The sequence below is a fragment of the Panthera onca genome, chromosome D1 (assembly GCF_046562875.1).
Source record: "Panthera onca isolate mPanOnc1 chromosome D1, mPanOnc1 haplotype 2, whole genome shotgun sequence".
Classification (NCBI taxonomy): domain Eukaryota; kingdom Metazoa; phylum Chordata; class Mammalia; order Carnivora; family Felidae; genus Panthera; species Panthera onca.
In genome coordinates, this window is record NC_138348.1 from 107,009,303 (window position 1) to 107,032,966 (window position 23,664).

The 23,664-nt window shown below is 42.8% G+C and overlaps 1 long non-coding RNA gene across 2 annotated transcripts in view; it reads right to left on the minus strand.

Moving 5' to 3' along the window:
* The window catches only part of LOC132660825 (uncharacterized), a 44,720-nt gene extending 42,781 nt beyond the window's left edge, over positions 1-1,939 (minus strand). For both annotated transcript variants that reach the window (XR_013550337.1, XR_013550336.2), the window contains exons 1-2: positions 1,803-1,939; positions 1,597-1,699 (exon numbers count right to left, since the gene is read on the minus strand). This is a non-coding gene — a long non-coding RNA (uncharacterized LOC132660825). The remainder of the gene's footprint in view (positions 1-1,596; positions 1,700-1,802) is intronic.
* Between the last annotated feature and the right edge of the window lie 21,725 nt (positions 1,940-23,664).

Sequence of the window (23,664 nt, forward strand, 5' to 3'; positions counted from 1 at the left end):
ACACAAAGTGAATAAGGATCAGAGGTTTAGAATACTAGTCTGGAGTCCTTGGCCAGTACTTATATGCATTCTTGAATATCATGTACTACTGTATTTAGCAATAGTGATGACACATGGGTCACAGTCTGGGAATCAGGCATCACAAATTATTTTCTGGGACTTCATATGAATACACCAGCCTATACCTACAGTGTCTGGTAGATGGCTGAGCTTGCTGGTACTTCCTGGGGGCTCAGAGCTCCCACATCTCTTCATTTGCTATCCCAAAAGGAACTGAACTGAAGTGAACTTAGATCGCTGGTTCTCAAATTTGGACATACACTGGAATCACTGGAGGAGATTTAAAAAATACTGATGCCTGAGCCCTACCCCCCACAATTCTGATTTAACTAGTCAAAGGTATGGCTTGGCATCAGGATTTTAAAAATCTTCTCAACCATTTTCATGAGCAGTCAAGTTTGAGAACAACTGACCTAGATCAGCAACTCTCAGTGAATTCCATGGACCCCAGGAAGGTCTCTAGAGGGGGTCCATGAGGTACAAACTACTTTCATAATAATATCAAAACATTAGGGTTTTTTTTCCCCCACTGTGTTGACATGGGTGATGATGGTATATAACCATTGGTGGGTAAATGCACTGGTGTCTTAGTATGAATCAAGGCAGTGGCACCAAATTTTATAGAGATGTATTTTCACTGTCACATACTCACGTTAAAAAAAATCAGTTTGATTTGAGAATATTCTCAATGAAGCAGTGTAACGTATTAATTTTACTGAAACTTGAACCTTGGATATACATTATTTTTATATTCTGGGTAACAAAATGGAATGTATGCATAAAGCACTTCTGCATGCTTGTCTTAAAAAAGAGTACTTGTGTAATTGTTTGCGTTGTAAGCTAAACTTGCCTTTTTTTGCGGAGGTGGGGGAAAGAGAAAGTACTGTATTTTTTACTTGAAATTAAGGCTACTGGGCAAATTATGGTTATTTAGACCTGGGTATTTGGTAGACATTTCCTCAAAAATGAGCAAAGTAATTCTTTACCTACAAGGAAAACAACTGGTAATTTTTTTTCTATTTTTTTTTAACATTTATGTATTTTTGAGAGACAGAGTGCAAGGAGGGGATAGGAAGAGAGAGAGGGAGACACAGAATCTGAACCAGGCTCCAGGCTCTGAGCTGTCAGCACAGAGCCTGATGTGGGGCTCAAACTCACAAACTATGAGATTATGACCTGAGCCAAAGTCAGACGCTTAACCGACTGAGCCACCCAGGCGCCCCATGAATAAATATTTTTAAAGAATCTATTTTAGTTTCTAACATAGTAGATATCAATATACAACCAACATAAACAACCTTTCTTTGGGGAACTAAAAAAATTCTAAGACAACAAAGGGGCCCTGAGACCTCAAAGTTTGTGAATTGCTGACCTAGATCGTTCTGTGTTTGACTCTTAATTGTTCCTGTCACTCCTTATTCCCACCCAGAAGTGATTCTGGGTTGTCCACTGGATTAGCTCTAGGCATCCATATGGCAGCCTTGATCTAGAGACAGCCTCAAACATTCCTTGAACCACCACCTCTTAACCGCTTACCTTTCTGCCTGCCTTCTCAGGTCCAGGGGAGATTGTTTTTATGTAGGATGTCTCAAGGTAGGGTTCTTTGAGCTCCCTCTTCCCCAGGATGCCTGGGCATTTCCTAGAAGGATAGATCAAAGCAGGTTCAAGAAGAGCTTCATACTGCTTCTAGAAATACGGCTGCCTTTCCTCTCAGCCATGATTGCTGACTAGGGTCTTCCTACCTGGTAGTACCCATTCTGAGGTGCACTGTTCCTTCCTGAAAGTTGGGATTCTTTTGGTTAATTCCCCAAAGCCATTACATATGTGTATATATAAGCCTGAGCCTTTATTATGGGCAGGGCTTGTGCAGTTGCTACCAGTGGGGTTCCTGTGTCATTGTGATGAGGATGCATGTCAGTGGAGTGAGTATCTCTAGCAGCACATGCTGACATACCTGAGCCTCAGGGCACCGGTAACCTTACTGAGTCCTTTACACCTAGAGTATTACTAAGCACAGGTGTTGACTACAACTCGCTTTAGGTGCAAGTCTGCATCTGATGTGGGATCGGAACCTAGTTCTACATTCAGACCCCGCTCATTCTACTATAAGCCTGGGAAGAGAACACTTACTTGGACGCCGTGGGCTCCTTTATCTCTGACCCTCTGCTCCCTCCAGGTTCTGGAGGGAGGAATCCTGGAAAAATCATCTATTTCATAATTTCCACCTTCGCAAGCACCCCTGGTTTGCTGCCTTGAATGGGATGGCATCTTCTTGTCTGCTTTGTTAGCTTCCTCCCCAGGGACCACTGCAGACAAGCGCTGGGAAAGACACTAGAACCTTTTTGGGGGCATGATAGCACCACCCATGTTTTATTCTCTACTTTTTAATCCAAGAACTCCCTTCAGTGATTCTGCTTTACTTAAATGCTCTATTTGTTATTTCAAGTTAGAAACACAAGCTCTTGGGGCACCTGGGTGGCAGAGTCGGTTAAGCGTCTGACTTTAGCTCTGGTCATGATCTCACGGTTTGTGAGTTTGAGCCCCACACTGGGCTCTGTGCTGATGGCTCAGAGCCTGGAACCTGGCTTTAGATTCTGTGCCTCCCTCTCTCTCTGCCTCTCCCCTGCTTGAGCATGCTCTTGCATGCACACACTCTCTCTCTTTTTCAAAAATAAACATTGGAAAATTTTGAAAAAAATAAGTAAAAACACAAGCTCTTTCAGAAGAAAGATACTTCCTATATGTGGCTCACAAATAAATGAATAACTATATTACTTATTGGCAGAAGCTTTGTGGTCCATAAATACTCCCTAGCTTGAGGATCAGCTATAATATTCTGTGAGAATTGCAGCATAAACTTTGACTTCTTAAAATTGCGTGAAATTCAGTGTTCACCAATTCTTTTGTGTTCCCACACTCCCTGTGGCCCAACTCAGGGCAGTTGATCTTGGTCAGGAAGCAACTTCTAAATAATAAGTGAAAATTCTGTATAACTAAGTGAGGACCACAGTCTTAAGAATGTTGAAATTGTTTTTATGGTAGCATTGATGATTAAAAAATCCATTTCTTGGGGGGTGGGTCAGCATCACCTGCTTTCTTGTAATTCAGAAGTTAATTCTTATCATTTTCCTTAGGTCATAAATTCTTATCAAATTTTTAAAAAATTTTTAATGTTTATTTATTTTTGAGAAACAGAGAGAGAGAGACAAAGCATGAATGGGGGAGGGGCAGAGAGAGAGAGAAAGAGAGCACGAGAGAGAGGGAGACACAGAATCCCAAGCAGGCTCCAGGCTCTGAGCTGTCAGCACAGAGCCCCACACGGGGCTGGAACTCACAAACCACAAGATCATGACCCCAGACGAAGTCAGACGCTTAAATGACTGAGCCACCTAGGCTCCCCTTATCAATTTTTACTTTGGTCCCATCTTTAAAGAACAAGGTCTGTTGTATCAAAATGGATTAGACTGCCCCTTACTCCAGTTCAAAATCCAAGCTCCATGACCACCCTTGTGTGCATTGGCTGCCAGTGCTCATGCTGATTCTACGCCTCTCATGGCAGTGTTCCTTGGCCTTGTAGACGTTTTAGAGGTGCTCAAGCTTTGGGTCTACCTTCCATTACCAAACCCCTCTATGTATTGCTTAGGGAAATGCTAGCCTCTGTAAAAATAAACTCCAAAAGTATAGTAACTTACAATAAGATTATATTTCATACTCTCCTAAGTCCCATGCAATTCTCTACCATACATAGGGTGATTCAGGGAGCGAGGCTCCTCCTACCGTGTAGCTCCTCCCTCCTTCAGATTCCCCTGCACTGTCTGGCGATAGCCCACAAATTATAGGAGGCTGTGCTTCCTAACTGCCTCGGTCCAGAAGCAACTGGTACATTCCTTCCACACACATTCCATTGGTGACAACTATTCATAGGGTCCACCGGGAGGCAAGGGGAGCTAGGAAATGTAGTTACTGGCTGGGCACCCACTCCCCAAGGAATATAGTATGTAAAGCTATAGTATGTAAGGGGGAACACAATTGTTTTTATTGTAGTAAAACATATAAATTATAAAAGTTACCACTTTTTTAATGCATCTTAAGCGTACATCTCAGGGGCATTATGTATATTTATACTGTGGCGCCCATCACTGCCACCCACCTTCCAAACTTTTTCATTGTCCAAAACTGGAGCTCTGTACCCATTAAATAGTTTCCTGTCCCCCCTCTCCCCCAGACCCTGGAAACCACCATTTGACTTTCTGTGTCTATGAACCTGACTACTTTAGGTACCTCACACAAGTAAAACCATGGGATATTTTTCGTCTTGTGTCTGCCTTATTTTACTTAGCACGACGTGTTCAGGATTCATCTGTGTTGTAGCAGGTATCAGAATTTCATTTCTTTTTAAGGCTGAATAACATTCCACCGTATGCAGACACGACATTTTATTCATCCACGCATCTGACAACGGACACTTGGGTCATTTTCATCTTTTGGCGATTGTGGTTAATGGGACTATGAACACAGATACACAAGTACCCCTTGGAGTACTTACTTCCAATTCTTCTGGGTATATACCTAGAAGGGGGATTGTTGGATCATATGGTAATTTTATTTTTAACCTTTTGAGAACCTGGCATGTCGTTTTCCATAGCCACTGCGCTTTTTTACATTGGGGAGCACAACCGTTAATGAACAGTTAATTATCTCTGTGAATTTGTGCAATTAATGGACGTCCACGAGTCTCATTTTCCTCGGAAAAAACAGTTGGTACTACCTCACGGATTATCACAGGGCTTAAATAAAATAGTGTATGCGAAGCCTTTAGCACGTGGCTGGCACGTAGTATGGGATGAAGGCGCAATATTTCTTTTTTCCTCCTCTCATACACCCCACATCACCACATCCTACTTTTCCCCCATTCGATTCCCTCTGAGCTTTCATTGGTGAAAGTTAGCTACTCTTGGATTAACAGATGTTCCAGCCCAACCACACCACGTCTGGGACCTGTGCTTTCAGGAGAAGGAGCTAGAACGCTTGGTGGCCGACAGTTTCTGTGGCTGGCTGTTGGGGAGGAAATGCTTAAACAAGAAGCCTGCAGCTCCACCCCAGGGGGTGCCCTAGGAGATGCTCCTCTGCTAGGTTAGTGCTGAGTCTTTGGGGAAAAACTAGTCAACAACTTGGCAACTAAATCATCCTTCCTAAGGCTTCCCCACTTCAGTTTTAGTTAGGATTGCTTCTCTTGCCTGAACAGTTTTCCAATTCACACCTCGCTTTCTTTCTTACTATTCCAGACGGGCCATGCTGATTTAAACAAGAAACTAAGAGTTACTGGACACCCATCTGGAATGCCAGTCCGCTAACTGGTGGGAATATCCAGTCACACTAACTGGTGGTGCCCTCAGACAAAAACCAAGACCGACCTCCCTTCACTCCCCTCTGTTCCTCACCTTCTCGCTGGATCTGTGGGGGCATTCAAGGCTCTGCCTCCGTGGGAGCCATGGGCGAGACCACTCTGGCCTTCAGTGAACAGCCTCCGAATTTTGATTCTGGCCCTGCTGGCCCCTCCCCCAGCCCCTCCCTTCACCAAAAGAAGTGACTGGGGAACTTGCTTTCCCTCCAGGCACCAACTTCTTCAATGGGAAATTTAAAGAGGTCAACTAGATCGGGAATTGAATGTGATGATCTCACAGGCTTCCCCAAACTCCAAAGAGTCTGGGGGCCTTTGCTTTCCTTGACAGTTTGAGGTGCTGCATGATGTCTTCCACACCTTTTATCAAAGCTAAGAAGACATTTACCAGCAGGGAGACATTTTTCTTCACGCACAAACGTACTCATGATCAAAATGTTGGAGGATTATTGTGTTCTTACATGGCAATACACAATCAAACACCAGATGCTCGGCATATTCCAGACAGAAGGGGCAGCTGAGGAATTCGATCGCTTTCATCTGATAGACTGATAACTAAGAGGCCGGCACCGACACCTTGATGATGGCTCAGCCTTGGGCTCCCCTCAGACAGACTGCTTTGGAACCACGCACAGAGCCATCTCTGAAGCTGGCCAGGATGGCAGCCTGATGTTTGAGGTGGGGAAGTCAGAGCGGTGGGGGCTGGGGGTGACATGAGCTTTACTCAGCCACAAGACTGCGGGCACCGAAGCACTAACAACAAAAGCCCCAAGAAGAGGAACAAATGGAAATGGATGATTCCAGAGAGGCCTCTGGGGGACTGTCAGATGTTCTCTCCAATGCTTTCAAGTGGAATTATAAAGTAAGGTTGGAACGTTTTTACAGGAGGCAAACATGAGAATTTGCAACCATGCCGTTATGTTTACAAAAAAAAAAGGAACATGGTGAAATCATCTCTGTGACACAGAATAAAGAAAACCTCATAAAATGGAGCCTGGAGGCTAGACGTGGGAACTTTCACAAACCTACCACTCACCGTCAATTGCAGACCCACGTCGGGGGAGACTACCTTGCACACGCCCTTGCATGCCCACAGGAAGAAGCCTACACTGCACTATCCAAGCAGAAGGAAGAAAGATTTTCTTCTGCAGTACCAGCCGAGCCAGTGAGAGACTGTCTCAGCTCAGCCAAGGAAAAGCCAGTACACTTCAAACTCCCAGTTTCCTCCAATGGAAGGAGGAAAATTTTAATTTTAATTTTTTATTTTTTTATTATTTTTTTATTTTTTTGAAGTTTTTTAAATGTTTATTTTTGAGAGACAGAGAGAGAGGCAGAGGGTGAGCGGGAGAGGGGCAGAGAGAGGGGGAGACACAGAATCTAAGGCAGGCTCCAGGCGCTGAGCTGTCAGCACAGAGCCCAACATGGGGCTTGAACTCACGAACCGTCAGATCACAACCTGAGCCAAAGTCAGACACTCAACCAACCAAGCTATGCAAGCGCCCCTGGACTTTTTGTGTACAAAAGCCTCTTCCAACTCCCTTTTTCACTACAAAATGGCAAAAATAGCAATCCTCTCCTTTGTTTTCCAGACTAGCTTATGGTTTCACCATAGCTTGCAAGTCCTGAATTGCAATTCTCTGCTATTCCTGAATAAGCCCATTTTTGCTGGCGAAATAACTTAGAGTTTTATTTTTAAAGTTGCCCCCATCTATGTGGAAAAAGTATATATTTCTTCTGCCACAAAAGGCCATAAGGAGAAGCACTTTAATATTGATATAATACATTATTTGTAAACACGACCACATCTTGATATTTTTAGCAAACACATACCTTGTTATTTGTATCTAAGTACCTGTACTATTTATTGCTAACCTCATCTTTTGGATTCTGTCAAGAATTAGAAAAATGGGTATCCTGTGGTGTGATCGAATCCGTTCGGGTCAAGAGCTGCCCGACTTTTGTTTTCCTCTCCCTCATTCCTTTTGGGTCCCCTCACCTCCACGGTGCCCAGTGCTTCTGAGGCACATTCAAGTTCCTCTGTCAACAAACAAAATGATTTCTTACGTGCATTCACACCGGTGTTCTATTGACTTCATGCTCTTCACTTCCAGGGTTTCTTGCGTTTGAAAAGAGAATGGTGTTTGTGGACACCACGCCTAACCTATAGAACGAGGTCTCAAATCAGGGAATTTCAGGCATAAGGGCGCCTGGCTTATTTAGAGAGAAGTCTGATGGCAGAAGGAGCCTCTGGTGAGAGCGCTGGGGTGGCTATTTACGTGGCTTACAATTCAAGCCTCTTGCACTGTACCCACAGCATTACCTTTTCTACAAGCTTTATTATTCCCATGAGCTGGGTTTGAGGCTAAATTAGGTTGATACAAATCTCAGCTGGTGGTTGTGGATGCATGCCTTAATGAATGAGATCTGGTATAATTTGTCTGGAAATACGACTGTGAACTCCCTCCATCGGCTTCCATTTTCCTGTTCATTGGCTCTGGCAGATGATTTTGCAGGCTGTTTGAGTCACTTCAGGTGAGCCTTCAGCCATGAGCAACCATTGCCATCAAAGCCTCAGCACCGCAGCTGCAGGACCCTGTGGCCCACAGAGGCACGCGGGAGGGAAGCCCGACTCTGTTTATTTGAAAACTAACTTCTCTGATACACAGAACCGCTATGATTCTCCTCACGCCAGGAACCAGAGGCAAAAATTAACGACACGTCAACTCTCAGCTTTCATTCCTGTTGGCGTTTGCCTGAATGCTTGGGGTCACGGAACTACTGGTTTGAATGGAACATGAGGATGCCCTGTACTTCTGAAGGGGACAGGAAAATCGAATTTGGGGTGGGGAGGACACAGGGCTTTCTCCAGGTGAACTCCTTCTGGGGCCTGGGGTGGAAGGGGTCAGAAGAACGTGGGAGAGTTTGAAATCATCTCAGGGAATTGATTTTCCCCCTGAGCTGGTCACTCAGGCAACTAACTGGTGCCCCCAGCCATGTGACAATCAGACTCCTTGTCACTCCACACCTCGGTGTCTCATCCTGAGAGGACAATTTCTCTTAAGATTAATAAAGCTGAAAGAGAAGACAATATGACCGTGGAGGGACTACACACTGGACGCCAGAGCCAAGAAGACATCAGCCACCACCGCTGTCTCTGCCCACAAATCCTTTTTGTTCTTTTCCAGTCTCTGTCCTTTTCAGTCAGATTTAGATCCTGAGTCTTCTTTAAATGGGGATTAGCATAACACAGCGTTCTTTGAAAGTCCCACTAAATAAAAGACACTCTGAAGCATCTCTTGATGTTTAATAGATGTCAAATAATGGTAATGTGCTGTTATTAAAAACGTTGGTTTCCTGAAGTGACTCAGAATTGACTTGTTTTTCTTTCTGCACAGAGAGATCTATTTGGCTGTACAATGCCACCCCAGAAAGATGCGGAGCGGTGAATAATTTAATAATTGCACAAAAACATTTTGCACTTTGACAAAGCACACAAAAATAACCCTTCAGTTATAGCATATAGTCATTTCTCCCCATTTTTTCCCTTACAATTTCAAAGGTCAGAAAGAAGACTAAAATTCTTTTGAACAGTGTGTAAAAAGAATTTTATTAAAAGCAGTCCTAATTAATTTAATATACCTGACCTCTTTACTCCACAGAACAAAAGCTGGAGGCTTTACCTATCAGTTGACTAACTGAATTTTACTTACGGCTATTATTATAAGCTGCGGTCCTGCCATTATCCGGCATTAACATTTACAGCAATGCCTGGTAAACACTGCCATAATTGGTGATGTGAACCAATTGAAGTTATTTCTATAAGGAAGGGTATTATAGGTTACACGTTATGATTTCATGTAATTCTGCATTCAGAACACACATACTAGTTAATTGGAAAGATCTAAGATTTTGTTTGTCTTGTGTTCTTCCCAAGTAATTTGAAGTACTGAGAAAAGCACGGGAGGCATGTCAGTGGATCCAGATTTGAGTCTTGGCACTATGATTGACTCACTAACAAGGAAAGAATAGGTTTTGTACTCTGTCACTGGAGGTGGAATGAGCTTACTCTGTCCTGTTATCTGTCAGGGTTACTGCGATGCTCAAAAAAGATAAGGTGATGTTCTTTGTAAATTGCAAAGGATTTCGCACGTGACAGATTTTCTTTATCAATGATGTAAGTTCAAGGGAATGGTAGGCTTATGGTGGAAATGAAAAAAGAAAAATAGGGAAGGAGGGAAAATGAAATATATTTTTGAGTGGCCACTACATACCACGCATTTTAGAAATTTTCAGCACATTTAGGCCTTCCAACAGTGGGAATAAAGTGATACGCGATCACTCATTCAATTTCCAAATCAGAGTTAACATCACTTGTTTAAGATCACGTAGATAGTAAGCATTGGGGTGGGCACTGCTACCCATTATAGTCTGTCTTTCCAGAGAGAGTATGTTTTCTCTTTCAAACATAGTTCCTTGCTGAAGAGGCTGATAAGCATATTTATTTACTCATTTGCTTGTTCAACAAACATTATTTTTTTGCTTTGCTGAATTTTTGTTTGAAATAAGTTTTTTTTAAATTTTTATTTGGAGGAAGTTTTTGTTTTGGGGGAGGTTTATTTTGTTTTGTTTTGTTTGAGAATTTGGTAGGAAAATTTGCATCTTGTAATAGAACTAAACACCCCTGCCCCTCTGAACTGCTATAATTTTTGGAATTAACTTTAAAGAAATAGCTATTTTTTGTTACTTTAAAATTTGGTTTTTTTCTTTTTTTTTATGATAGGCCCATGCTTTATTCAGTAAGCTGTCGTGCTGCTAAGAATTTAAGTCCCTTGAGGACGGGGTCTGCACAATGAATACTCACTGTAAAACCAGTTAGCCTACTTTCAACTTTTCTATCAGTGATTTCATGTTGACCAGTTCAATCCATAAGAATAACCTTGTTACATTGCTTTAATATACCCCTTATTTGTTCAATGTATCTGACCTATCCATTTCCTCAGGCCTTTTTAAAAAATTCCAGTGTAGTTAAGATACGGTTTAATATTAGTTTCAGATACAATATAGTGAGTCAACAATTCTATACATTACTCAGTGCTCATCAAGATAAGTGTGCTCTTAATCCCTTCATCTATTTCACCCATCCCCCTACCCACCTTCCCTCTGGTAACCATCAGTGTGTTCTCTATAGCTAAGGGTTTGTTTTTTGGTTTCTCTCTCTTTTTTCCCTTGTTCATTTGTTTCGTTTCTTCAATTCCACATATGAACAGAATCATATAGCATTTGTCTTTCTCTGACTGATTTATTTTGCTTAGTATTATGCTCTCTAGCTCCATCCATGTTGCTGCAAATGGCAAGATTTCATCCTTTTTTATGGCTGAGTAATATTCCTGTGTGTGTGTGTGTGTGTGTGTGTGTGTGTGTGCGCGCGCACGCGCATCAATCACATTTTCTTTATCTGCTCATCTATTGATGAATACTTAGGTTGTTTCCATAATCTGGCTATTGTAGATAATGCTGCAATAAACATAGGGGTGCATGTATCCCTTTGAATTAGTGTTTCTGTATTTTTTGGGTAAATACCCAGTAGTTTGATTGCTGGATCACAAGGTAGTTCTATTTTTAATTGTTTCAGGAAACTCCATACTGATTTCCACAGTGGCTGTACCAGTTTGCATTCCCACCAACAGGGCAAGAAGGTTCCTATTCCTCCTCATCCTTGCCAACACTTGTTATTTCTTGTATTTTCAAGTTTAGCCATTCTGACAGGTGTGAGATGATATCTCATTGTGGTTTGAGTCACATTTTCCTGATGTTGAGTGATGTTCAGCACCTTTTCATCTGTCTGTTGGCCATCTGAATGCCTTCTTTGGAAAAGGAACTTAAGCAGTATTAAGAAAATATTTACCATTGGTTTTTTTCCCCTTAAATGCTTGTATTTCCTCAGTTAACCATGCACTATATTGTTCTTTGTTCTGTTGAGGAAAGAAAAATGAAAAAAATGCAGCGCTATGCTTATGGAATTAAAAATCCATGGTCTACAGTTGATTCTTGGTGTTTCCTGCTGAGGGCAGGGGGAAGGATAATAAAAAAACACTGGGAAATAGACAAATTCTCAGACTGATGATGAAGTTTTCTAAGTCACTGCCATTTCTAGTTAATGAAGAACCATGCAGAAACCTCTGTTGTTTTTCGTTTGAAATACAAGAAGATTGGCCATGCTCTGCTTGGTAACTGGAGCCTTACGAACATAAAGAATTGTTAAGAGTGCTGGCTCTTGAGTCAGAAGGCTCCTAGCTACACTTACCAATTGTGTAAACCTGTACTCCCAAAGTTGTTAAGAAGATTAAATGAATGGGTGCCTCTGTGTGTGTGTGTGTGTGTGTGTGTGTGTGTGTGTGTGTGTGTGTGTGTGTTTACATGGCGTATAATGTGTGTTAAGCACTTAACACAATGCCTGCTTGGCAAGCAGTTCTCCAAGGATCACAATTATTATAATTGACTTGAGGACTCAGGATTTAAGGACACATAAATCATTACTCTGAATGTCAGTTTTGATTGCAAAGGGCAGCTGATCCAGGTAGCCTGTCTGCTTACTGATTGAGCTGAGTTTAGGAATCTCTTAGGTTTATTTATAGTGGATTATCTTACTATTTTTAACCTGAATTCCTGGTAACAGTTTTTATTTATGTTGTTCTTATGAAAGGGTGTGGCAGAAAAAAAGTCTAGCTAACTAAGGGTTTGAATTACTTGATATCTGATAAATTATATTTTGTTAACTCTGCCCTTAAAATGCTCCCTTTTTTCCCCCTGACAACTTCCCTTTAATTATTGTGGGGGATAAGCATAGGAATCCCCCACGCTTACACCAAGGGGTTAACAAGGCATAAATAAATACAAAGCCATAAAATGCTCACACCCGAGTTTGGGTAAACCAGATTGGCACCCCAAGAATAGGGGGTGCAAAAGCACCCCGAGAATAGGGAGGCACAAAGGTGCCAGAAATAGGGAGGTGCAAAGGCACCCCAAAACAGAGAGGGGGTGCAGAGCCCCCAGAATAGAGAGGGAGAGGCAAAGGCCTAAAATAGGTATGGCGCAAAGGTGCCCAATATATAGGTGTATGAAATAGACAAGATTAGATGTTCAGGGTGGAAGCACCCCCAATTTAGTACCTATAGCAGAAAAGCTGCTTTCACCGGAGAATAGGGCCAGGTTAGGTAAATTGGTGAACTGGACTATGGGCTGCTGTGTTGCAGGCAAAGCAGCCCAGAGCAGAGATGGCTAACAACAGAAAAGGTTCCTTGTCAACCCTGAGGTTATTTCCCCCTGTCTCATCCCTGAGGCTAGTTAAGGTAAACAGTGGTGCTGTCTCCAGTCCGCTGTAAACAACCCTCCTCCCGACTTCCCGGCACCCGGATTTTGTTTTATATTAACCCAAACCCCTAACCACGAATATCCTTAAGACCCCCTTTCCCTCACGTCCACAAGTTAATGTTCACAGATTCATTGTCCCTTTGTGCATGTCCATCGCCATGTTTGTAAGCCTTCTGATCCTAATAAAAGCGGGGCAAGGGCCCTTCTTCGGGGCTCTTGTCTTTTGCTGGACATTAGCCATCTCTCACTTTCAATCCTGCGTCCCGCTCTTTTGTTAGAGAGAACTTTAGACCCAGAGTCTATGACAAATTATATTTGTTACATTCACGGAATACTTACATTGCATCAGACACTGTTCTAAGTGATTCCCATGAATGAACTTATTCTTCTAAAACCCACTGGGGTGGGTCCTGCTATGGGACATCTATTTGGTGTGACCTGCTGACTCATGGATTAACATAAACCGCGAGAAACAGCAAACACTGAGTGGGGTTTTTGCTTTAGAAGAACCATAGGACTTGTTTTGCAGATAAGGACACCGAGGCTCAAAATGTTAACTAACCTGTCCAAGCAGGTAGGTGTGAGGCTGAGGTCTGAGCACAAGCAGCCTGGCTCCAGACACACAGAACGCATCCCAACCATAAAACCAACCAATTCTATATGTTTTAACGAACATGATGAAATCAACCCTTGTCTCCATGAGGAAGCAACAGGTGTTCAGTGACTGGTAAGCCCCCAGATCTTTCCCTTGGTGCATCATGGTGAAGGAACAAGAACTGGTCGGGGCATTAGGAACCAGAAGCTCTGGCTTTCAGAGTCTGACACCAGTTTGCCATGTGGCCTAAATAAACGACTCTCTAATCCTTAGTTTTCTCATCTGTAAAATGAAGTTTTGGACCAGATGATCTCAAGGGACTCTCCTAGTTCTGTAAGTAAGTGGTGTTTGAGTCTGGGAATTGTAAAATTAAGCAAAACTGCCCTACTGTTGATTAAAGTGATCACTATAGATGGACACTGATAAAACAGCTTATCCAGGGTGGAAAGGGGGCGCCATGATTGTTTTTATTTTGTTTTGTGTTTTCCCCTCAATAGTCTGGCTCAGATCAATCCACTGGATTTGTTAGTTATTCCCTAGGAAAGCAAGGAACTGGGCTGGGATGTGGCACAGAGCAGGTATGTTCTGACGGTGCTGAAAGGAAGGTAGGAAAACAAAGGAGTTTGGGGGCTTCAAGTACTGCTTGGGAGGGTGTTGAGGATGGCGGGGCTGCGTGGCAGAAGCAAAGGCTCTGGGGTTGGTGGTGAGAAAGCTGTGGGGAGTCTCTATGTTGTACTTATTCTGAGAGCACTGTTTTGTGGAGCTTTTCTTCCTCCAATGACCAACTGTCTGGGAGCTGACATGTCATTTAAGTTGGCCAATATCAGAATACTTCCTTGAGATTTGTTGTTGTTGTTGTTGTTGTTGTTGTTGTTGTTGTTTTTAATGACTAAAAGGGAAAAGGGGCAACTGCTCTCTGGTGATAAGATGGGAGGCCCAGGACCTGCCAGCAAACTCATTCTCCAATTTGTGGAGGAAATGAACTTGAGAGACTAACCCTGATCTACAAAGGGAAGCACATTCTGGTAATACTGGAGTCTCTGATTCCATTAATTCCAAAATCCATGCCCACAATTATTTTTTTGGTCTTTTTCCCCTAATGTAACCACTTCCTGGACTCTTTAGGCAAACAAATAAACAAACAAACCCACTCCATGTGTCTAAGCTAGCTTTTGTTGCATTTCTATAACACAGAAAGAGGAAATAACAAGAACAATTCAATTCACTAATAATTGAATTCAAGTCAATTAGACTCTGAACCCAGAATGCATGAACTACCTAAGGTAGCATGTAAAATTTTATTGGTTTTTGTATTTCTCTGTTGTAAAGATGCGTGGCTTCTATCAGATTCTCCAAGGGGGGTAGGAGCCAAAAAAGGATAAAAACAATTGCACCGGGGAGTGTGTGCACAGGGGTGAGATCATTGATGCAGGAGTTCAATAACCAGCCATCGACTGACTCCAGCACACATCAAGTGAGTGTCTGCTGAGCTTCAGATACCGCACTAGGTTCACGAAGGACACCAGATAAATGGCATGGCCTCAAGCAGGGCACATCTTGTGGGCAAAAGACACAGCCAGAGGGAAACAGAATGGAGTAATTTTTGTTAACAGAGGCACACGATGTGGGCCCCTGTGGGAAGCAGGAGCTAAGGGCTGTTTCTTGCTAGGGTTTAGGAATGAGGAGCAAAGTGGTGGGCAGAGGTGTGAGGCTCCAAAGTCTGGGCATGGCATCGTCCACCTGTGCGGTGTAGTGGCTGGAAACTCAGATTCTGGTATCAGCCAAGTGGGCTGATGTCCTCCCCAGGCGACTTACTGACTGTGGGACTTTGGACCTGGCATTGCTGAGCTTGAATTTCCCCATTTATACAAGTGAAATAATAATAGTATCCACCTCATGGGGCAGATGGAGGGTCATAACAGTTGGTACAGGGTGAGGGCTCAATAAAAGGTGGCCATCGTGGTTGTGGGTGTTGAATAAGGGGAGATGATGGAGCAGCCTTGGCCAAGAGTGAAGTGAGGACGAGCCAGAGAGGGGGAGATGTGTATAATGACCGAGAACAGCAAATGTGCTTTGCTTGGAACCAGATCCTTCAGATGACTTTGGAGAGGGAAATCAGGATGCTTTGGTGGCCAGGCTTGGGAATTTGGGAGGCAGCAGCAGGTGGCTATGTATTATGCAAAGGTCTAACATGGTTGAAGCTAGATGTTAGAGTGAAAACTGGCCGCAGGGTGGAGGAAAGGCAGCCCTGGGGGTAAATGGTAGTGACAGGGGAGGAAGGAGAGGGTAGATCAGCGGTCAAGAACCTAGGCTTTGGCGTCAGATACACCTGGTTTCAACTCTTGCCTCTCCCTCTTAGTATTTATTCAAATTTCTAAGACAATCAATTCTTTACAATGATGTGGGAGTAGTATTTACCTGCTGGAGCCATAAAGGAGATAATGCATGTTAATGAGTTAATTTTCCATTTACGTGGCACATAGAAAAACTGCATTTTTAGTTATTATTATTATATTATTGGAGAACAACGAAGTGTTTCTCCCGAGACTGGATCTTTCCTTGTCCCCAGCACAGTCAGCACACAAGGTCTAGAGATGAGGCTCTGGTGGCTCTACCTCCCTTTCTGCCAGTATCATTCCCCACTTAGTACTCTCGCTTAGTATTCGTAGCTTTTTGTGGCTTATATTACTCTGGGTGTTGACAGGCCCACAGCAAATGGATGCCCAAGCTTGGATCTCAATGTGACCCATAGGCCGCCATCATGACAGCAATGCCTCCTTCCTGTCGAGTCAACGCGAGGAGTAGCAACCAGTCCCCACCCAGAACAAAGGCTAAATACTTGGGCTTGTTGCTTAAAATGGGCAAAATCTCTGTGACATTTGTAATGTCATTCTAAGACAGGGAAAAATCGTTTCAAATGGAAAGAGAATTGTAGGCTAAAAAAATGAGAACTCATCTCTTCCTTTTTGAAATCCAGGCACAAAATGATTGATTCTCATTTTAAAACACTGAAGAAGAATTAGAAAGAAAAGTTTTTCGAAAGCAGGTGTTTCAGACCGTGGGGCTGGAAGATATTCCAGGTCATTCCTCCTAACATTTATTAACTTCGTTCTACTGATCTTTCTTTCTGAAGCTTTCCTTCAATTGTATTCTTTCAATTTCATCTTTGAATTTCAATTTCATCTTCCCACACAATCTGCTCCCTTTAAATGCTTTAGGCATTAGGAAGACCCAGGGTAACATCCAGAAAAGAATTGATACACATGGCAATTGTCTGATGGTTACTAATTTCTGTGCAATTCATGTTGGTGATAATGATGACGATGATAAACATTTACAGGGTTCTCACTATTTTCCGGGCACTGTTCTCAGAGCTTTATGTTTTATTAACTCACTTGATCTTAGCAACTCTATGGGTGAGGTAACATTGTTTCTTTATCTTGAAGATGAGGAAACTGAGGCACAGGGAAGTTAAACAATGTGGTCAAGGTCACACAGCTCTAGGAAGATAGGGAGATACAATCTATAGATTGTCTATCTGTAACCACAGTTCTTTGATGACCAAACCCATTGCATTCTTATGATCTTATGTTGCTAGCATGTTACCTTCTCGCCTAAATTAAGATTAACGATCACCTCTGTAATGGTTTCATTAAAATTTCACAAGCTAGGAAGACAAACTGGCATGACGTACAGACACGGCAGAATATTTCCATTTTCTAAAATTACCTCAGTCCACACCACAGAGAGGTCAAGGTCCTTCATTAGAATGATGGATGCCATCTTCATATTCCTGGCCTTTTAAGCTCCTTTCACTTCTAGGTGATTTCTTCCTTTCCTTGTGGATCCTCAATTTCTTTCTTCTTTCTATTTTCTCACCGATTTCTTTCATTCTCTCAGCCAACATGCCTTCCTATTGCTAAATGCTGTAGCACAAACTACTCTTCTTCCTGGAAAAGAAGTAACAAACCAATTTACCTCTTTAGGGGTCACTCTCGTATACCTGGGAGTGTTATGTCAAATAGGTCACTGATATTTAGACCGACTCTGACCCCCATTTCAATTTGTGGGTTCTTTCTCCACAACAAGCAACTCGTCTACACCACCTGGGTGTCCTACAATTCAACTCAATCTTGATACTGTTTCTCTGGAGATAGCATCAGATCCCAAAGGTTGAGGGCTTGCTCCCATAAGCTGTCCCCACTTTAGATGCCAGTCTCAAAGCCAGCATGTTCACTGTACTTCAGACACGGTGGTTGTAAATGACAGCTTCTCACGATCCCCTTCTTGGTTTTGGTGAGTTTGCTAGAGCGGCTCACAGGATTCAGGAAACCAGCTTATTCACTTGATTACCAGTTTATTACAAAGGATATTGTAATCCTTTGTAAAGGATAGGAATCAATAGCCAGATGAAAAGATACATAGGACGAGGTCCCAAGAACAAGAGTTTCTGTCTCAGAGCAGTTTGGGGCCCTGCACGGAGGCACATGAACACATTCTGGTTCACCAAGCTGGAAGCAATTCGAACCCAGTCCTTCCGGGCCATTGGTTATTGATCTCAGTCATCAGCTCCTCTCCCCAGGGATCAGGAGTGGAGGGAGAGAGGGGATGAAAGTTCCAACCCTCTGATCACTGGTTGGTTCCCCTGGCAACTAGCCTCCAACCTTGGGCTAGGCTTCCAGAAGGTCACTTCATTAACATAACAAAAGACACTTTCTCAATTTTATCACTTAAGAAATTCCAAGGATGCCACAAACTTGGATGAAGACCAGACATACATTTATTATAAACTGTGTATTATTTTTCGCTCTATGCTATAGTGTGTGCATGTGTGTGTGTCTGAGTATGAAACTATTAGTGGAAATTTTCTTAGAAAAAAGAGGGGGGAGTTTTCTTGTTCTTTGTTTTGCATTGCTTTTAAATTCTAATCTCTTATTATTTTTTTTAAATACAAAGAATTAGGGGCACCTGGGTGGCTCCGTTGGTTATGCGTCCAACTCTTGATTTCTGCCCAGGTCATGATCTCATAGTCGTGAGACTGAGCCCCGCATAGGGCGCCATCTGGAGGGTGGAGCCTGCTTGGGATTCTCTCTATCCCTCTGCCATTGCTCCTCCCCTGTTTGTGCTCTCTCTCTCTCAAAAATAAAAATAAATAAAAATAAAAAATAAAATGAATGAACCACATGTATTCATTAGCTGGGGCTGCCATAACAAAGTACCACAGACCAGGGGCTTGAACAACAGAAATGTGTTTCCTCATGGTTCTGGAGGCTGGAGGCCCGAGAAATAGGTGTTCCCAGGGTTGGTTTTGAGAGAGGGCCAGGAGGGAAGAATCTTCTGCCGGCCAATCACTCTCTTCTCCCTGGGTCTTCACGTCATCATCCCTCTGCACGGATCTGTGTCCACCTCTCCTCTTCTTATTAGGACACCAGTCATACCGGATTAGGGCTCACCCTAGTGGCCTCATTTTACTTTAATTACCTCAGTAAAAACCCTGTCTCAGAAAATGGTCACATTTGAGATACTGGGGGTTAGGATTTCAACAGACTAAGTTTTTAGAAAGGACGTAATTCAGTGTGTTACACCATACAAAATAAAGATGCCCATTAGTTCATTTACTTCTACTTCAAAAACAAGCATTCTTATGGGGAGGTTTTTCTTTTACTGGTACTGGCTAAAGAAATGATTGCAAGTATAGACCATGCCGTGTTTCTGGAAATCTTCACAATGTCCCCAGAATGTCTTAAGGTGGATTTTTTTCTTTTCAGTAAAGACAATGTTATAATCTGGGGGTTGCATTTCTGACACAGTATTTTCGGTACTAAATTTTTCCACCATTTTCTCCAGCTGGTGAAAGGTCCAGCTTGGATTTTTACCTTTTCTATGTTTTCTCTTACTTTCTAACCCTTTCTTTTGTGCTTTCTGATTTTTTTTTTTTTTTTTTTTTTTTTTTTTTTGGATTGTAGGGACCAAGGGCAGGCTGCCCCAGGAGGAGTCACTTTGGCATAAAGATTGTTTTGAGTTACAAGCAAACAAGACCCAGCAGACTCACGAAAAGGTCTTTACACAGCCCCAAAACTGACTAAAAAGAATTTAGATAGAGGACCTGTTCCAGGGAGAGAGACAGCACCACAAATATCTAGAGTATGATATGGACTAGGGGTGGTAGCCTGGGAGGAATTCAGCAGCATGTTAAAATTCCAGACAACAAACCGAGCATTGCTGGAGGGATGTGGGTGGGGGATGGGCTAGATGGGTGTTGGACATTAAGGAGGGCATCTGTTGGGAATGCGTACTGGGTGTTACACGTAAGTGATGAAGCACTAAATTCTACTTCTGAAACCATTACTACACTATATGTTAACTTGCTTGGATTTCAATAAAATTAAAATAATAATAATAATAAATAAAGTAAAATAAAATAAAATAAAATAAAATTCCTGGAGTGCCTGGGCGGCTCAGTTGACATCTGCTCAGGTCATGATCTCATAGCTCATGAGCTCGAGCCCCACGTTGGGCTCTGTGCTGACAGCTCAGAGCCTGGAGTCCGTTTCTTTTTCTGTGTCCCCCTCCCTCTGTGCCCCTGCCCCACTCACACTGTTTCTCTCAAAAAACGAAATAAGCATTAAAAAATAACATTTAAAAAATTAATTAAATATATAAATTCTTTCCATGTCCCATGGCCCTTTCCAAATGACCCAGAAAACGTTTGTTTACTGAACATTTACTCTTCTTCATCTTCTTGAAAATTGTGTGTCTTTCCCCTGAAGTCCCAGACCCCTACCCCCTTCTCCTTAGTTCAGGATGACATATATACCTCATTGTGCTTGAATGCCTTTGGAATTTTCATGTCTGTGTGGATTCCCTTTATCCACAAAATTACATTTGATTTTCTCCTATTAATCTGTTTTGCGTCAATGTGGTTCTTAGCCTGGCTAGTAGGACCTGGAAAGGGACAGGAATTCTTGCTTCTGGACAGAATCACAATGACATCCCAGTACTTTTTACTGAATGTCCCTTCCTACATTTATTTGCTAGTGATAATGACCTTCTGACAGGGTTGTGGAAGCTCACATGAAATTAACATGGCAAAGTCTCTTTCTTAATTGTACACAGAGTTACTCCTCATTTAAACTGTGAGCTCCTAAGGAACAGGGAATGCATTTAATACCCAGTAGATTTAAAAAGTAGGCACTTGGGGCGCCTGGGTGGCTCAGTCGGTTGAGTGTCTGGCTTCGGCTCAGGTCATGATCTCGTGGTTTGTGAGTTAGAGCCCCGCGTTGTGCTCTGTGCTGACAACTCAGGGCCTGACTCCTGCTTCAGATTCTGTGTCTCCCTCTCTCTCTGCCCCTCCCCTGCTCATACTCTGTCCCTCTCTGTCTCAAAAAGAAAAAAAAAATTTAAAAAAGGTAGGCACTAAAATAAACATCTGTTGGAAAAACAAACCAATTCTATGACCACGAATGTTACATCTTATTATAAATTATAAAATACTCTAATTTCAGTAAGATGCAAGATCCGAGGAGGAATATGAATCTGGTAGTAGGATGAAGCTATGACTTTGGAAGTGGAGGGTTATAATGATAGGGTTCTCAGATATAAAGCTTGGTCATTCAAGAAAAGGTATTTCCTTCCAGTTGATCTGTAGAACTGTGGGTATTATGGGTTGAATTCTATCCCCTGCTCAAAAAAAAAAAAAAAGAAAATCATACGTTAAAATCCTAACCCCCAGTACCTCAGAATGTGACTCTTTGGAAGTAAGGTCACTGCAGATATTATTAGTGAAGATGAGGTCACACCGGAAGTATGGGAGGCCTCCAATCCCATATAACTGGTGCCCTTATCAGAAGAGGAAATTTGGACACAGAGACAAGTGTAACGGGAGAGTGGCGTGTGACTGTTAAGGAAGACATGAGGGTGAAGCTTCTGGTGACGTTTTGGGGTGATGTTGGGGAGGTCCGGAGTGGACGGCCAAGAAAGAATTCTTGAAAACGTCTTTGGTGCACAAAGGTGATTTTATTAAAACAGAAGAGAGGACCCAGGGGCAGAAAGAGCTGCACTGGGGTTGTGAAGAATGGCGGATTTTATACTATGGAGTTGGGGAGGTAAAGTCAAAAGGGAAGCCTCCAGAGGGGCTTTGATATGCTAAAGAGGACTCCTAAGATACCTGAGGCCTGGCTGTTGTCAAGCTAAGGTTGTGTTCCCTCTAGTAGGTATTAACTCCAGGATGGTAGGGGGTTCCTGGAGAAATGTTCTACTCTATATTTGCTTCAAGTATTTGTCAATGGGCTGCAGGTTATGAGGGAACTTAGTTCTACCTGCCATTTCCTTCTTGCCTTTGTTCCCCATATCACTGTTGAGGGGTGATGTTGGGGCTCTGGGAATCGGAGTCTATAGGTTTCTGGAGACTAGGCTACGGGTAAGATTGTTTTTGTTTTTGCTCGTAATTTACCAGGACATTTGTAAACTCGTGGAGACTCTTGTCCTGTATGACTGAGATCTCTATCAGCTGGCCTTTTGTTTTCTTTCCCCTCCTTTGTCCTTGGGCAGCCAGGAGAGCTTGAGGAAAATCACACACATCCCACCCTGGGGTGGGGGGTGGGGGGCAGGTGCTAGCTTGTATTTTGCCCTCAGCCTGCCTCAAGCTCCCTCATCATTTCTACAGGCCAAGAAATGTCAAAGATTGCTGGCAAATCACTACAAGCTAGGAAAACAGATTCTCCCTCAGAGTCTTCAGAAGGAACCAATTCTGCCAACACCTTGATCTCGGACTTCTGGCTTCCTGAACTGAGGCAATCAATGTCTGTCCTTAAGCTACTCAGTCTGTGATGTTTTGCTGCAGCAGTAATAGCAAACTCCTACAACCAGCCCAACTGGATAGGGTCCATGCCTAGGGTTCCCCTCCTAGGAGTCAGGATCTGGAGCTCAGAGAAAACCCAAGACATCTGAAACTAATGTAGAAATGGGAGTCTTGTGTCTTGGTGCATGAAGAAGTCCTTGAGGACTTCAGCTCTTCAAAATGGAGATGTCGAAACTACGTAACAGGGTTAAAAGCCAACTACAAACTTTGTTAGGATTCCGTTAGGTTTAAGAGAGTTGGGTGAGGGTGGACAGCAGGCTGATTTCAGATGATATTTGCCTTTTATGAACAATGGGGGTAGGGATGGGGATGGAAGACATCTATCGATGAGGACAGGTTAACTTTTATGCTGTGTTGTGGCAACAGCCTCAAATCATAGGAGTTTTTAATGGCATGTGTTTATCTTGTGTTTGAGCCATATGTCCAACATAGCTCAGCAGAAGTCTTGGCTCATCAGGGTATCAGGATGGTGGGCCCTCCGAATTAAAAGGCGCTCCCATAGTCCCCACAGCACAGGATAGGATACACAACAAATCACATACTGGCTCTCTCAATGTGTATTCATTTTTGAGAGAGAGAGAGAGAAAGAGAATAGGGGAGGGTGATGAGAGAGGGGGCAGAGGATTCAAAGCAACCCTCTGCGCTGACAGCAGCAAGCTGAGCCTGATGGGGAGCTTGAATTCACGAACCACAAGACCATGACCTGAGCCGAAAGAACATACTCAACCAACTGAGTCACCCAGGTGCCCCTAACATACTAGCTCTTAAGGCTTCACTTCCACTCATATTTCACTGACCAAAGGAAAACTTCAAGGGGGTGAAGCCCTCCCAGACCCCCAGAAAGCAGAGAATCAGGACCTTCTGGTGAACAGCACCAGCACATGCTTCCACAAAATCTTTAGAACCACACAATCCAGGCATTAGTTTTATGGACTAGGAAAACAGAATCCAACGATGTGAATTTTGCCAACAGAGTCATAGCTATTAAGTGGCAGATCCAGAAGCCCTGATGCTGTGCTCCTTCTGTTCCATCTTGCTGCCTCTTTCACCAGAGTTCAATCAAATCAGCTACAGTTGTATGGCCCACATTTATTATTCAAGGGCCTCTTTGTTCTATAAAGTGTCTGCGACACACATAAAATCATTCCTGGTTGTAAAACAATGACATCGGTCTAGGATAAATGTATTAATGCGCTCTATAACTTAATAGCTAGCCATCCAATAAGAATTCCCTAGTGTTCCCTCCCCCACCAATTTAAAAGGGCCATTAACGGGGGTTTTAAAATTCCTAGATCTACCACAATTTTCCCATCTTCATATCCATAGCTTCTTTAATTTTTTTGTTTATCACTGATTCATTTTTGAGAGACAGAGGTT